This window comes from Corvus moneduloides, chromosome 7 (assembly GCF_009650955.1).
Source record: "Corvus moneduloides isolate bCorMon1 chromosome 7, bCorMon1.pri, whole genome shotgun sequence".
Lineage (NCBI taxonomy): Eukaryota > Metazoa > Chordata > Aves > Passeriformes > Corvidae > Corvus > Corvus moneduloides.
This window is the reverse complement of record NC_045482.1, coordinates 31,008,739-31,025,944: the sequence shown is the minus strand read 5'-3', so window position 1 is coordinate 31,025,944 and position 17,206 is coordinate 31,008,739.

Sequence of the window (17,206 nt, the reverse complement as noted above, 5' to 3'; positions counted from 1 at the left end):
CCCACTGACTAATACTTCTGGCTGTGACAGGACACCATGAAACTAGATGTTTTAGAGCCACATTCCCATTTCCCAGTCCTTAGGATTCCATCTTTGAATTCTACCAGGAAATCCATACATTGATCCCACTTTTGGCACCGTTAAACTCCGAGCTATTCACTCAGCCAAAGTAGGAGTGGCAAAAAGACAGTAAAAGGAGCTGTTAACATAAACAGTATTTTATCTATTTAAATTTAATAAAGGATGTCAAACAAAAGAACATCTTAGTGCAAAATTTTGCTTCTGTAACAGATTAAAATAATGTAAGTTTTAATGATATTGACCAAGCACAGTTCTTAGGACTTGTTCCATTGCTCCTGGAAAAACTCTCACTGATTTGAACAAGATCAGTCCCAGAATGATGAAGGAAGTGTTTTGTGGGGATTAATTCTTCTATTTAAAGAACTTTCCCCTCAGTAAGAATTCCTTCAGAACACAGAGTTAACTGACAATTTTCTTCATTCCTTAAGGAAGATAACTTAAAGAAAAGAATTATTTGGGAATACTTGTGGAGTTATCTGAAATTCTAACATAACAATGAAGAACTTCATTCTGTAATATCTCCTGTTCCTCATCTAAAGGTACATTTAATATAACCCCAAAACTGCAGATATTTATTGCTTAAACAGATTGATAATTCATGGCAAACAAAAGTTTACTAATTTCAACACTCTTTTAAAAATTATGCATTAGTTGGGGTTTTAAATCATTAGTGTTTTCCTGTCCTTTTTTACCTTCTTCCAATGAAATGACAAACACTGACATAAGAACAAAATAGCCGTCCAATCTTTGTGTTTTGTAATGAATAATAAAGTTTTTAACCTCTTTAGGGATTTAACACCACGATAATCCTTTAATCCCCCAAAAAAACAATTTTGTTGACATGAAAAGGGGATATTTAACTTCGTCCAATTAATTTTCTTCCTTGGAGATACCATGATTATGAAGATTAAATTGAATAGATTCATTAGAATAACCTTATTTTGTACAAGTGGTAGTTTTGCCAATAGATAATTGTATCAGAAAAGAAAATTTTACATCACAGTTATGCTTAATTTTCCTCAGTATAAGAAAAGCCAATACTTCGAAAGCCAGAAAACTCTGCCACTTTTTAAATATGTAGGTATTAGGTATTGGATCTTCTTTTTAACTGTATTTGACTAGAAATGGAAGAGAGCAGAGCACCCACTACTTTGCCTGTCTTTGCTCTATGGTTTTGCAAATTTTGGTCATCTTCAAAGTTTTACCTAAGCAGTGAATCATTAAAGCAACTGTTCAGTGTTGATTTTCCAAATGCATTGCGTATGTAAATTGAGACAGATTTTTCACTTTCCATTTAAGCATTTGCAGGAAGGTCAGATTTTCAAACGTTTTGTGGCACTTCAACAGGATAAAGTTTTTTTTTAAAAAGCCTGCCTTATAGTCTGCTGTCTCTGAAATGAAAAGAATATGCCTAAGAGTGAGGAAGGGTGGTTTTATGGTTAAGACATCAAAGTGAGATTTGCAAAATCCAGATTAGATTCCCCACTCAGCCATAGACTCAACGTTCAGTTTTGGTCAGGTCACTTGACCTTACATATTCCACTGAAAGTGCATAGATAATACATCCTTTCTTTCAGCCTTTTTTTAGTTGCCTCTTCAAACTGGAAGTAGTTTGGGGTACAGGCTGAGACCACAGTTCAATGATATAATAAATTTGCTGTCTAATAATGGATCAAACATTTTGTGACTGAACGATGTGAAAAACCAAAGCCTTGATAGACTTTTTGTGTTAGGCCAAAGCTGTCACTTCTGATGACTTTGTACCAGTGATCTTTACGCTGGATGAGATATCAGTGGATGTACCACTCAAAGAATGTGGTTTGTGAAGCAGTTTAAGCCAAGGAAAGCCTGGGGTCCTGCTGTGTGTTCCCTCTCCTTCTCTGTGTTAGCTTTAACAGGGCACAGCTGTGCAGTTGGCTGTATCAGTGAGCTGATCCAGCACAAAAGGAATCACACACACACACACACACACACACACATATACACACATACACATACATATATACATCCCCTGCCCCCCAAATGATCATTTTTTGCTCACAGCCAAATGCATGATTATGAAAGCTGTCACACAGGAAAAGACAGGAATGCAAGGCTTGGGGAGGGAAGGTGGTACCGCAGTGCAGATGGAGAGATCTTCCCCAGGTTGGTGAAGGGCTTTGCAAAGAGCAGTTTGTGGCCAGTATAAATGTGCTGTCAAAATCCCCTGACACAGGCACAGCTGTGCTGGCCAAACAATAGTGCAGTAGGAGGTACCAGAATAGCTATGATGAAAGAGCTCCCTAAGTGTGTGCTTGACCCTCTACCCAAATGCTGGCACTAGCAGCACAGAAGTGGTGTTGAAAATGTTCTTTTGCATCTAAGTCTCAATCCCAGGCACTCTCTCATGCTGTGGTGTGGTAGCCAGCTATTCCATATCTCCTTCTGAGAAGTGATGGGCATTTTAACTGCCACTGTGCTTGCTCAGGAGCTTTAGGGATGAAGCACTTACATCTCAAACACAGAAATATTAGACTGAGATATTTTTTATGGATTGCACATTTGATATGAACCTAATACACACTCATTTTTCCTTTGGAGCTATTATTTTGTTTTCATTATACAGGCAGATGAAACTGGTCAGAACATGAATTATTACAATCCACTGGTGGATATTTTGTTGCCTATAGTATTGATTTTGAAGTTATGGTGCTGCAGTGTTGCAGTATTTCTTAGTATTATCTTCAGCACTCTTACTCATCATTAAAGCACAGAATTGCACAGAGTACCACTTTGTGTAGGCAGAAAAACTTGCCCAGACAAAATACAACATAATGGTTTCCAAGGAGTCATTACTTTCTGTCATGTCAATAATTGGCAGATTAAAGCTCCTTAAATAGACACTAACAGCACTGAGTGTAACAGCTCCAAAGGAGCCATTACTGCTTGTGGTGTCAATAAACCATCAATTAAGGATCTCTGATAGGATGCATTGGCAAAGAGAGTTAGAATGGATCTGAAGGAGCCACTTGCAGTCAGTTGTTTGCTTTCTGTTGCTTAGGGTTTATTATTACACCCTTCTATTCTCATCTTTTTTCTTCCCTTTCCTTATTCCTTTCCTGAAAGTCTAGACAAGTGCTATACCTGCATGACATAGGAATGTATTTTAATGTTATATTTAGATTCGGAATAATTCAACAGTCTTGGACCAACTTTTCTCTTGCTTTGTCCCCACAGCAGTGTGCACAAGTGCTCCCTCATGACAAACACAAATGCTGTTCAAAAAATTGAAGGGTATGCACATGCAGGTGCCATTTGAATTAAGACTTCATTGAATCCAAAATGCATCTTTAACTTGGCTTCTCTGCAGAAGTCCTCAGTGGCAATAGAAAATTAGTATCCAAGCCAACAACATAAGAACAAAACTTACATGGTTGATATTTTATTAGAATGTCAGATTTTGTGAGAATATTATTTTTATCCCTCTAAGTAAGATTTAAAGTATGAGGGAATAAGAGGTTCAGAGAATTGTGGCTTTAGGCAGGCTGAGGGATACTTCAGGATGTAGTTTGAGCCCAGAACTGCTACTCAGAGGTTCATTTATCAAAGCACACTAGCACATGCTAAGCACTGAGTTCACTGAGCCCTAACAATATTCTAACCAGTCTTCCCTGAACTGTATCCCTGGAAAGATTTCATTCTATATGTGCAAAGAAATGAGCACCCAGTCCTCCACACTTTTCCTGCAGAGATCAGTGCTTGCCTTGGCTGGCCAATGTCCGTGCAATGGCTTTAAGATGCTTTTTAAGTCTCCAGCTGTCAACAGTTGGAGAAAAATAATAAAATATCTATTGTCTGAACCCTCCTGCTGACCTTGGGTGGGGTCAATGTGGTTTTACATGACGGAAGTGTGGAAAAAGATAAAGGAGGGGATAATTTAATTTTTTTATTCTGAGTTCCACTCAGAAACTATATTGAAAAAAGGAATTTTGGTATTAAAAAGTAGGGGTTTGTTCTGCCTATGTAGTATTACTGCAAAGTCTTTAATCACATGAGCAGACACTGTACAATGGAATACCATTCTCACTAATTCACATTATTCAATTAGCAGAGCACTAAGTGCTCCTGTCGTCAAGATTTTGGGGGTTTGTTACACGGAATTTAAAAATCATTATTTCATGCTAAACATGAATATTAATTTTAAGTGGCAAAGCAAATCAGATTTAACATCCTTAAGAAATACATACATGCAGTACAGTGATATGCAGCTTCACGCATCTGAATAGTGATAGCGTCCTTAAAATATTTCAGATGAGGAAGTTTTCAACATCCTTCACTAAAACCCTGCTTTATTCACTGTGCCAAACCCCGGGAGTGAGTTAGTACTGTGCAATCAGTGAAGCTCTTCTCTGTGCAGAACCTCACCCCATTTTTTTTCCAATGCTGGAAGACAAATGACAGAGGCAATGGGGCAAAAGTAGAAAAAGCCACATCCTGTGGTTAAGAGAGCTGGATTCCATCTCTGTTGCCTTACAAAACTGGGCAGATCCTCAGACTCAGCACAGCTGGGCCTTTTGGGTGAGTTTCTCATGTTCTGGATGTCCAGTACAGTTCATCTGTGGCCAAATTTTGAAAGATGTTGAGTTCTTACAGCTGTAGCAGGAGTCAACTTGAGCTGTGATTTGAATGTAGAAAGTGGTGAGATGAGGCTGGATACTGAATAAGAAGACCCAAGAACAAAAACCCCAAACAAAATGATTTCAGATACCTGGGATTAGTGCTGGCTGCTCTGTGCCTCCATCCTGCAGCTGTAAAATGGGGATGATAACATCTGTTCTGCAAGGTGCTATGAAGTGCCACGGGCTCTATGTTTGTGAAGCTGCTGGTTACTCTAGAGAGTGCAACACAGAAACAGAGTTAAAAGAAGACAAGTCTTGGATGGATGGATGGATGGATGGATGGATGGATGGATGGATGGATGGATGGATCCAAATACTAGTGTAGGGCTGTATCAAATAAGGAAGTAAAAAGTTTTATTGAATCGAACTGAAGCTCTTCCCTGCATACTGATATTGTTGTGTGTATGTGCACATGTTGTTCCCAATATCTTTAGAGCTTGATTTTTGTCACCATGATGTCCTTTTAGTGTTATTTGATAGTGTTTTCAGTGCATCAGTCCGTGTGTGTTCTCACTCCAGTAATACCAAGAGGCTTTTTCACAGATTGTTGTGTCAGACTAAAACCTGAGCTCTAGCAGGGATCAAGAAGTTGTGGTGCAAGGGGAATCAATGAAACCTGCTTCCCTGTGGGGCTGTGCACTGCAGTTGTACTCACTGATGTGAGACCTATCTGATGGTTTTCCAGCCCTGATACTCACAATGTCTCTTGCCCATATGGCTTCTCCCATGACTAATAGAAAATAAGTTCAAGCTGTAGCCTTACCTTCCACAGGGGCACCAGTACAATCTCTCAGTCTTCCCAGCTGCTATATTTAGAATTTAATAGAACAGAAATTGCAGGAATTTGTTGAGACTCAATACTTACTCTTCTCTCAAATTTGGCTGACATTGCCTGGCAGGCTCAAAAATCTTTTGTGAAATGAAAGGGTAAGGGAACATTCAGATGCGACATGTTTGCATAAGTTTAATTCCCTGAGGAGAAAAGGGAAAAAGAAGCATGCAAAAGGCAGAGATTCCTTCTCCGTTCTGACAAGCCATTCATCAGAGGACTGGTGGTCTTAAAGCAGGAATGGGTCTTACTACTTATTCTGCACTGGTGTGATTCCCCAGTTGCAACTTTTACAAGAGTGTGACCAAGGGACAAAAAAATCAACTCCACACATCCAGGCTGATGTACTATAACCAAAATCAAAAATCCATAAATTCAAAACTTGGGGCAAAAGAGAGTGTAAGTCTGGCAGACTGTCTAATGCAGTGCTGTAAGCATTTCCCTTTAGAACTACTGCTGTGTAACAACCTTCCCTCACTTTAATCTTCTAAACTTTTCTCAGAAGACAGATAGGAAAAAAGAATTACATCAGTGTGTGAGCCTTGAAATTTGTTTCTTCCTATCCCCCTCCCCAGAAATTCACACTTATATTGTAGGAGACAGAACTCTATTGTCCCAATTCATTCAAGTGGTGTGTATGTTTCACGCTCTAAAATGAATGTGCATAAAATATTATGCACATTCAAAATTATATTTGCATCAAAATAGAAGAGATATCTCGAGCTTTTTTTTAATATCTAATGAGGAGAGCCCAAATTTTCTAAGTGACAACCTGATCCCCAGGACTCCTTTAGTGTGGAATGTATTTTTCATTAAGGTGCTGTGTATGAGGAAAGAGAACATAAAGAGTACTCTTCATCTATTAATATTTTGAAGAGCTTTAAACAATTTCCAGAAATAGAAACAGCACCTGCTAAGGGCAGAAGTATAATTGTTTGCATGCCCTCAAACATTGCTTTACTGCACCACTTTTCATCTTGTTCTGAGGAGGACTTACAACTAAACACTGAGGATTAGAGTGGTGCAAGGTTAAAATAAGGAGATCAGAGCAGGCTGGGCAGGCAGGAGTAGGGAAAAATGTTTATTTGTAACACAGTAATTTATAAATACAATGGCCACTGTGAATCCAATGAATTCTGTGACTAGTTTTGCTTGCATGGTAAATGAAAGTAGTTTGGACCTTCCTTTAGTGCCCTGCCAGTCTAATGGTGCTAATCAAGAATTGCAGCATCTTGTTTTGGGAGCAGTGTGACACTGCACAAAACTACACTGTGGACAGGAAGATGTTTGTCTACACCTACAGACCAAGGGCTGTTGGGACCATGGGGCTGTCCTCAAGTGTGGAGTTCAGTCCCTGTTGGGACAAAGTGTACCCATGTCTCTGATGTTGCAGCAATTCAAGTTTTGAAGCAAAGACAAGAGCAGGAAAGAATTTGAAGACAATATCTTAATATCATGAGTTTTGGTGACTTTGTCTTGACTTTATGTATAGCCTTACACAGCCCACAAAAATGAGCATTGCTGGCTTAGGACCTGACCTTGTCATAACACGGCTGGCCTTTTAAGCAGTCTGGAAGTGCTGGTGGGCTAGAATAAATACCTGGGGCAGAAGCAGGTTGGTAGAAATAGCTCACAGGATCAAAAGCCTTTTCAAAACTGTCCTTAAATAATATCTAAAGGAACACAGTATTTTTTTGTCATATGGTAGTCAAGCTCTTTAGGCAGTTTCAAGCTAGACAGAGATGCTTCGGCTGTACAGTCATTAGGACTTACAGCAGGAATGGATGGGAGCTGCTGCATTTGGCTCCCCCTTTGCTCATGCAGCACAGCCTTTCATCGATCTCCTGCCAGATTTCTGTGGCATGCTTCACAAGATTATTTTAAAAAAATAAAAATAAAAAGATTAAACTGACTGGAATTATAGAACTGGGAATATGGGTGAGGTCACAAAATACCCTAAGTACAGTCTGTAGAAATATTTCATTGCTGTCTAGGGGATGATCTGACCTCAAACTCTTTTTCGGGGTAGAAATAATTGTTTCAGTTGTGGGAAAACCAAAAGGACTCTCTAGTTGTTTTTGTGGGCACTTTACTAAAATGAAAGGAGCCAGTTTCAGCCCAAGTCAGGGACATGATTTGGTTGCTGTCAGGGCAGAGGATGGAACAGACACAGTCAGCTCATCCTTATGACTGCAGGAGGTGGCATAAGGAAGCTTAGGCTTCCAAACCCACATAATGCCTATTTTGGGAATACTTATAGAAGATTCCTTTTCCTGCGCTTTTACCTCAGTGTCTTCCTATAGAATCATACAAATATATGGTGTTACTCCAATGGAAGGGTTACAGTTCTAGCAGCTAAAAAGAAAAGAAAACGGTAAAGAAGGTATTTCTGCTGATGGAGTAATGCCAGATTATACACTGCGAGGTCTGGTCAGAGATATGTCCACAGCTAGGTGTATTTGTGTCCTTTGACATGAAATTCTAGTAAACCTTTTTTTTTCATTAATTACATAAGTTTCTTCAAGGGAAAAATATCTTTTCTCTACTAGTTAATTTCCTTTGCATGTATGCTTTATTGGGAAGAAATAACCAACCTGCTGCCCTGTAATTAACTGGATTATAGAATAATTACAGCTTTGTTTGCTTTCTGCAGATTACATGGTAATTATATTTGGTATTACCATGAAAAACCAAGAATTCCTAACTATGTCATTACATGGTTATTTCTACAATACAATACAACTGTTTAATTATACATGCAGTTTCTTTACTTCAATGGAAAAAATGATTAAAATAATGCCAACGCCTCAAATTTTTGAACAAGTGCCAGCATATTATATAACATTTATAGTATTAGCAGGCACTTGTGTGTGTTTGCAAGCGTATATTTACATATGCAGGGTTCTCCTTCATTCTTCCAGTCTCTCCTTTGTACCTGAGGTACATGTTTCAAATCTTGCAATAGATAATCATACTCCTGCTTTTCAGTATGCCCAGAAAAACTTGTTCCAGAAGCCACAAGTATTTTCCCTAGTTCTAAAGCCTATTTAGAACTAAGCATGACAAAGATGAGAAAAAGGATGAATGTAGACAGACACTTCAAGCTACACAAGCTTCATTTTGACAAGGTTTCTTGTCAGGCTATTTGTTGGCATAATATCCAGTTGCTAAAGGACTGAGCTCTTCTCAGCTTCTTCCCTGAATTATCCTCTGCTGCTAAATAAGCTTCTTTAGCTGGATCTTGTTAGAAAAAGTGAGAACATCAATGCCACATGTTCCCTGCAATGAGAGGACAGAGCCAAACAGATCCAATAAAGTTTAATTTGTCTTTTGTAGCTACGCAGGAGAGCCAAGTATGGCAAAGTCTACTCTTTTAATGTTTGGGTCTCTCATTCAGAGTCCTGATTTGCAACAGGAGCATGAGTGGCTGGAAAGTTTTTTCTCATCACCATTTCACACCTCACAGATATCTGATGAACGAGGTAAAACAAAACCATTAAAGAAGTAATATGAGAGACAGTAATTTTTTTTTTTTAGGGTGATGATCTGTACATTAAAACAGAAGGTACAAGGTAGAAGCAGTTTGCACTGATACAATCATAGATTCTTCTAAAGAAGCAAATTAATAACTGAATGAATGACATGGAGAGCTGTGGGTCTGTGGGCCCATGTGAACCACTTTGGAAGAGGCACTACTGATGAATGTTCTTCCTCTGCATGAAAAACAGAAAGTCAAACAAGGCAACAGCAAAAAAATCCAAAACTTTTAACTTTTTTCAAGACTGGAATCTAGCATACATTTTTTTCTCCCATATTCCCCCAGGCATGAGAATAGCACCTTCCATCACCAAAGCCACACATCCACCAGCATCATAATATATTTGTAATACACCCAGTTAATACAACTGTGTGGAATAACAGAGAATTTAGAATTCTCAGAAATACTACCAACACAGTCATCATCTAGGTGACCATAAAGTGCCGCGTGCTGTCTTTATGTAAAGCTGCAGGGTTTTCTTAATGTCTGCTATCAGGGAACGAAATAAAAAGGAAAAAAAATAGAGCATGGATATATTGTTAAAGTCAGTGTTAAATCTCACAAGAGAATCAGTTTGGGTAAGACTAAGTCAGATCTAACCTTACTTTTATTTCCCAAATAGATAAAACTTTGAGAAGGAAGAATAATACTTTTTCTTTTCTTTAGGTTTTTCTATTTTATATTTTTCACTTTAATTGGCCTCAGAGTATTGCTTAGAGATTATTGTCATGTTGGGCAATGTCCATAGAGAAAAGGGGAACTAAGAGATCCTTCTGATCATTTCATGTGACAAGATATTGGAGGAATACAGACATCTGGAAGAGACAGAAGATGACATTTAGGCTGTGGCTTGGAATCAGTAGGTAAAATATGATAAGCTGGGAAGATCCTTGAAAGTAAATACTTCTGTTAGATACAGCTGTGACAGATGAATCAGAGGATGGCTTGTACAGTGAGGGCCAGAGAGGCTTTTAGGATGATATAAGAATCACTGCTGTTCTCCATCTTTATCCATTCTGGATCTGGTCATGCGAATCATTTGTGCCTTTTAAGTCAAGGGAAATCAATGGGAGTTCAGTCTCTGAGGGTCTTGCAAGACTGTGCCCTGAGGAGAGGTATATTTTATACTCCATCCAAATTAGTTTGAATTTGTTCTGTCTGGCAGTAGATAGCAATAGCTGCCAATGCAATCAGTGTCACTTGCTGCTGAAGATATAACATGAGAACTCTGTCATTGGACAAGACATCTTGCATCTTGTTCCTTTTGCAAAAAGCTGATTTCAACACCAGAAAATTCAGCAAAGCCATTTCCCAACGCTTAGTTGCAAGATCTCTCAGTGTGAGTAGAGAGCAAGTCAGCTCAATAACCTTAACCCCAACCTTGAAACCCAAAGGGATGGTTCAATGCTACCAAAGGGTACCTGGATCCTGCAGCTGTATATTAAAGTACTGACATTAAAATGCAGTTCTACCTCGTGTTTCTCTAGATGGCTGTTCTGGGATTCACACCTGGATAGGGAAACTCATAAAGGAAAGAAACACATCACAAATGAAGGTTGCTTATTAGTCATCATCTGGGGAAGATGAAGTGAATGATTAAATTTTGCTGCATCACATTTCTTTTCTGAGTTGCTGTCGCAGAGAATTCAGCACAGTGAGAGCTGCAAAAGCCTCCATGTTCAGTTCAAATGCTGTTTTGTGTTAGCATCATTATGTGCTGTAGTTAAGCATTTTGTTAAATTCAATATTGACAGACAAAACATTTTTCAGGTAAGTACGGCTGGTAAATTCAGCACAGCTTTAAGACTGTGGGAAAATACAGTCATTAAGCTATCTTAATAGGGGGAAAAGAGCCATTATTTGCTGTCATTATGCGCTGTTTGCTAATTATTCTCATCAGGTGATAAAAATGAATAAGTTAATTTAGTTTTTTATTGTTCTGCCTGAAATCCTCAGAGATTCTTAGGGAAGTAATTCTTCTCCCTGTTGAATCTTTCCTCTCTCTACCAACAGCCTTGTACATTAAGGAGACCAAAAAATGAAGTTGATAGCAAGTTCTAGCTGGTTTTAATGGACAGTGTGGATTTCTGTCCATGGTGATGGACTTGTCAGTGCTGGGTTAATCGTTGGACTTGGTGATATTAAAGGTCTTTTTCAACCTAAATGACCCTTTGATTCTGTTCTGTGGTTGTAAGCAATGAATCCGTAGGTATTTCTGGGAATCAGGATAGTCATTGTGGAGCTGAGCTCTGGCTACCCACACCTTATTCAAAAGCTTCACATACAACTCATCTTTATCCAGAAAATATTAAGTGCTGCTGTTGCAGTATATTCATGTGAGAAAACATCTGGGGACCAGGCCACTATTTCTTCATTCATAAAGTACTTTTCCAATTCCAGGTGAAAAGCTGTATATAGTCACAGCAGCCATTGTATATATCTGAAAGTATTGTTATTAAAGGTAGGCCACTCTCACCTGTACACTCGTGGTTTGATTCACTTCTGCAATAACCTACTTCTCTCTTGAATTCCACTGTGAATGAAATGAGAAGGGGAATTAAACATTTGACTCCAGCAAGGGGAGATTCAAAGGCCATTACAATGTTGGGGTCACTTTGGGAGCCTCTAAGGAGGGAAAAAGTTGAAGCCCAGACTGTCATGAAATCCAAAGGCAGAAGGCCATCTCCTCAGATGGTTTAAATCGTTGTGCAGCATAACTGTATCAGTATTTTGCTGGCATGTTCTACCCCCTTTTTAGAGAAATGTGTTTTAAATACTCTACTGTTACTGTGGTTTGATTAATGAAATTCCAATCAAAAATGAAACACACATTTATTTACCGAGTAAGGCCTGTGCACTACCAGACAACATATTACAGTAGTGGTAGAACTTAAAGAAAACTACAAAAATGTTTCTAGATCTTCTCATGTTTTGATTCAATCAACTGTAGAAGTACAAAGGGTGTTTATTTATGTGTAATAGAAAAAGCTGTATACACTTGGATGAGTAGTAAATTCTGATGAGCTTTCTTTTGTTCTATTATTTAAAGTATTTATAGAACTCATTTGCATTTAGCTGGATGATTTTAGGAATTTTGTTTGTGTATTGAAATGCCAATTCTAAATCACAAGTACATATTGGAGTAATAATATATAGTGCTTTTTTCTTAATGATTTTTCATTTTGTGGTTGAGCCAAGTATCTATATGGGTTAAAATCTATAATTCCCAGAACTGATAGACAATTCAAAAGGCTTAACAGACTTCATGCATCACTTGCTATTGAAACTGTATATCCAGAGGAAAACTAATATACTGACCCTAGAAGGCCATTTACTCTTACATGAAATAAACCCATCACTTATAAGTCTATGGAGTGTTTATTTTGGTGGTTAAAAGGGAAACATGAATACTGTGAGCATTTGGGCTTTTTGGGAAGCCGATTTTCAGATCCTTGAATAACCTCTGTGTTTGATCTAGAGCTAAGTATTAGTTCCAATGGGAGCTCTGAAAAAATACCTATTGTTCCTGTGGTTATATTTATTCCCTGTAGAATGCCACTACCTAAGCATTTCAGAGGTTTTCTTTTATTGTGATCTCTGTGTGTAACACAACTTTTGAAGGGAACAACAGAAGTTCTTCCTGTTTCCCACAGTTATAAACAATTATTTTTTCAGCACTGAATTCTAAATGCACTTAAGTCCTTTAAAAGTCATCATTCCATTTGTCTAAAGTGACTGGACATTTCATAGGGCACCGTGGGGCAAAGAATAGGAGGGCAGTGATACATTTTTATATCTTTAAGATCCTTCTCTAGTGTAGAAAACACTTCACTTGGTGGTAAGATATTTAAACTCTGCATAAGAGTTACACTTCACAAGGAGATTGTTAAAAGCATTGAGAGCTTCAAGAGCTACAATTAATGTTGAAGTACCAAACATAATTTCAGACTTGGGAATCTTAAAAGTATTATGTCTGTTTGATCAAATCTTATTGGGTTAGTGTTGACCATCAAACTAAATTATTAGTTAGTGATCCTTACTACAACAGAAATAGGGATAATAGAACAAAAATAAGCCCGTGGAAATCCTGGAAAATTCTAAGGGCAAGCAAGGTTTAATAAATAAAGAAATAGGATCCCTATGGAAATATTGGAAGATATCTTCTTTAATACTGTAAAGTGCAACAGACAGCATATTAATAAATTTGACACCTTGCAGAAGACACAAATACCCTTTCCTTCCTGGATTCCTGAAAGAAAAAACATAATTAGATGAACATTTAATTTAAGATACTAAGGTACAGATATAGCTTGTATTCAAAGAAATGCACTTAAAATCACTCTTCAATGGCAAACAAAAACAGGTAGAAGATGGAAGAGAAGGAAACCTGATTTCCCCAGCTCTTTGTGTGATGACCTACAGAAGAGATGTCCAGTACTATTGTGGGGGAAAAAAGATTTTTCAAGGTCAAGCCTTTTTCAAGAAGCAACTTTAAAATGTGGCTCCAAAGCATCCTTGCTATCAATATCAAAATCAAACGTTGATGCTCAGACTGAAAGAATTAAGTAACCTCACAGTAATAGTATTAGATGAATTTCCATGTATACTCTGGTTGATGGTAAGCCAGAAATGAGAGTATGTAGGGCCTAGAAGACTCCAGCATTACTCTGTTGTGACCTTCACAGCTCTGAATGGGAACGAGAGATAGAACCATTTATAAGATGTCCAAGGAGAAGAGAATGTCTAATTGACATTGTGCTTACTTGACAGGAGCTGGTGCTCTCCTGCAGTGAAGTACATGTAAGACAATACCAGATGTTGGTCAATTTTTGATGCCAGGTATCAGAGAAGCATTTAAGCACACACTTACCTTTATGCAAACATTGATGTGATTGCCTGAAAGAGACATTTTTACATCTGAAAAAACCCTTACCTGGTGTCTGAGGCAAAAAGAATTAGAACACATCCACTGGTTCATTTACGGACACGATGAAAAACATTGACTCATAGGGGACACTTGAGGTCACCTACATTCTGTCATAGGCGGTAGATAGGTCCCATTAATTCTTCAGTAATTCTCATCATAAAATGTCAGTTTGCATCAGTTCACTGGCACAGTGACTAGCTTTCTTTGCCACCATCTACAGGAAATTTTCATTAATTTATGTACACTGATTTCCCACTGAAGTGTAACTTAATCTTATTAATTCCTGAAGGGGGTTATGTTTAGTTTCCATACGGACAATAGAGCATATGCATTTTGTTTTTCTGTTCCAAAGAATCTCTTAAAGGGGGAGAAAAGAGAGAAGAATTATTTTAAAGGAAACCTGCTTAAAAAAGGTGATATTTGTTTAGGATTTTTTTCCTTCTAGTTTGATATATTTTTACATGTGACAGCTTTAATTTCTGTTGATATTAATAATTATTCTCCTGGTGGACAAGGAAAACTTTCAAGACTTAATAACACTGATACTGTAATATCAAGCCTCTGAGGGAAGTTCCTCCACTGCATTAATAAGGGTTAGATGGTGGATGGCAGCTATTAGAAGAGTAAATACACATCCTAAAATATTGCTCCCTGTTTGTCTTCCTAATATACATGGTTAAATCATACAGGAAGGAAAAGCTGCTCTAGGACATCTTAATGGAGAGAATGAACAACACATGCAGACATAAAAGCAGAATATGCTTGTCTTGCATCAGAGGATGAGTCAGTGGTGGCCTGGAGTCAAATGTCTCCAGACTCCTTTCCAAGGCCAGTTTGTCCATGTGAGATGGTCACATGGACCAGTTTTGGTGGGTGAAGCCTCATTCAGAGTGCTCTGGCTTTCCATCTGGAGAATTGGAAGAGCATATTTGACAGTGAGCCATGGTAAACGCAGCTGATGAGGATGTGATTGTTTTGCCCTACTTAAATAGTCTATAGAATTGTGCTTTTGAGAAAGTGTAGCCTGTGTATATTTGATTAGAGGAATAATTGTGATGGCAAATAACAGCATAAGCTCCTCTTTCATGTTACTTGCTTTGTGAGACTTCTGGCTATTTTGTATAAGCAGCAAAATGATATTTCCTGGAGTCCTTTAGAGTGTTAAATATGTATGATCCTAAATCTCAATGTGCACGTTTACAAAACACACAAAAAATGGGAACTGGGAAAAACCAGTGTGTCTCCATGTTTGATCTGAGGTGTCAGGAGGCATAAAACCCTCTCAGATTGACACATCAGCAATGTATGGTGCTGGGTGGGCTGGGGAGGTCAGCTGTAGATATCACTGCTGAAACACGCTTGAAAATGACTTTTGACAGAACTCATGTAAATGTTCCCAATGCTTGGACTTTGGTTGGTCAAAAATTGCTTGTAAATGTAGTTCTGTTTTGTGTCTGGGAATTTTGTGCAAGCAGTCTCTGAATGTGATACATTCCAGAAACTGTCCTTGCATATGCAGAGTTCATTAACTCTTAATTCTCAGTATCAGTCAGCCATGGAAGCCACGTGATGGTACATATCATGTTTATCCTCCCTTACTGAAGCACTAAGATTTTGCCAAACCAAAGTGGAGACATTCAAAGAGATTCCAAGAAGACAGATAATGAAATATTAACCTTCTGCCTTTTGGAAAAATATCCAATAACACTTTCAGCATAGGGATGGGCAGATACAGCTTGTATGATTGATATTTTGAGAAAACTAAAAGGAATAAGCTGAAAAAGCATAGCCAAAACAAGTCCAGAGTTTTCATTCATTTCACCATTAATAGACCTAGCTATATATTTCTACCCTGTTGCACCAGTTTTATCCTTTTTATTCTATAGAATAGAATAAATAGAACAGCACAGGGTTCTGAAAAATTTGTGTGAATTTATGTTTTAGTAACTTTACATGTTTCTTCTCTGGAAGAATGAAAAATGCAAGATAAGAATTTTTTATTTTTGACTCATTTTGACAAATACATTTATAAAATATAAGAAGTTACAAGCCTCAAAACTGTTGCAATCATGTACTCAAGCTGCTGAAGAAATATGTACATTTAGTCCAGACTCCTTCTCCTTTTCCCAGCTATAAACTTTATTTTCAATGGGTAACATATTAAAAAACCCCAACACTATTAGGGAGGCCAGAGCAGTCTTGGGTGTCAGTAGGTGGGTGGCAAGGGTGAAACCCTGGACTCGTAGGACTTACAAGTTCACCCCCACTTGCTTTATAGGGTCAAGCTTTCATTTGAGACTTGTTGCATCAGCATTGATAAAATTACCCATCTCATGCAATAATAAATATGCTCTTACAGGATTGGAACATAGATTAACACCCTAAATTTAGGATCAAATTACAAAAATGTTGGCTCAGATTTTTAAAATTCTGTATAACACAGCAAACTTCAGTAAGCTAGGCCTGAATTCTGACTTGCATTTGAATAGGGAACCAAAGTTGTGTGCTTCACTATTTATTAAAGGCATCTATTTGTGATTTAGCCATAATAATTTCTTTCTAAAGCAAATTTCTTTTTCAAGAATCACAGTACTCAAGGTGCCCTAATAGAGTGCAACTCTTAGATTTTCTAAAATAAGAAACTGATTTTGATTTGGTAGGAGTGCAAACTTGTCTCAAGATACTAACTTTTAATTTACTGGTGTTCTTAGCAGTCAAAAATGATTGAAGAAGGTTTAGTTAGAGAAAAATGAAAACATAATTTGTTTTATCCTAAAATATCTTTGAGAGCATTTAGCTTTCCATAGAGAAAACACACAGTCTTAAAAGATAAGGATTTGCCATTGAAAAGAAATGAATTATATATTTTATGATATAATTTGCAATTCAGCAGATGTATTTAGCCTATGGAATTACGAAACCCTGAAGAACTCAGTGGGAGCAAGACAAACCACGTGTTTGTGTGTGTGTGCATGTGCAAAGGAGAAAAAGACAGAGAGTGAGCCCAGGCAGAGAAGGAGAAAACATTCTGATGGATCTAATTTAATTTTATGCTGCGTTTTTATGCCAAAGTTCATTTACAAGTGCTGACACTGCTGTGAAATGCCATGAATGTGGGATCTGCCACAAATGAGAAGAATATTTTTTAACTAACTTTAGCTAAGGATGATAAT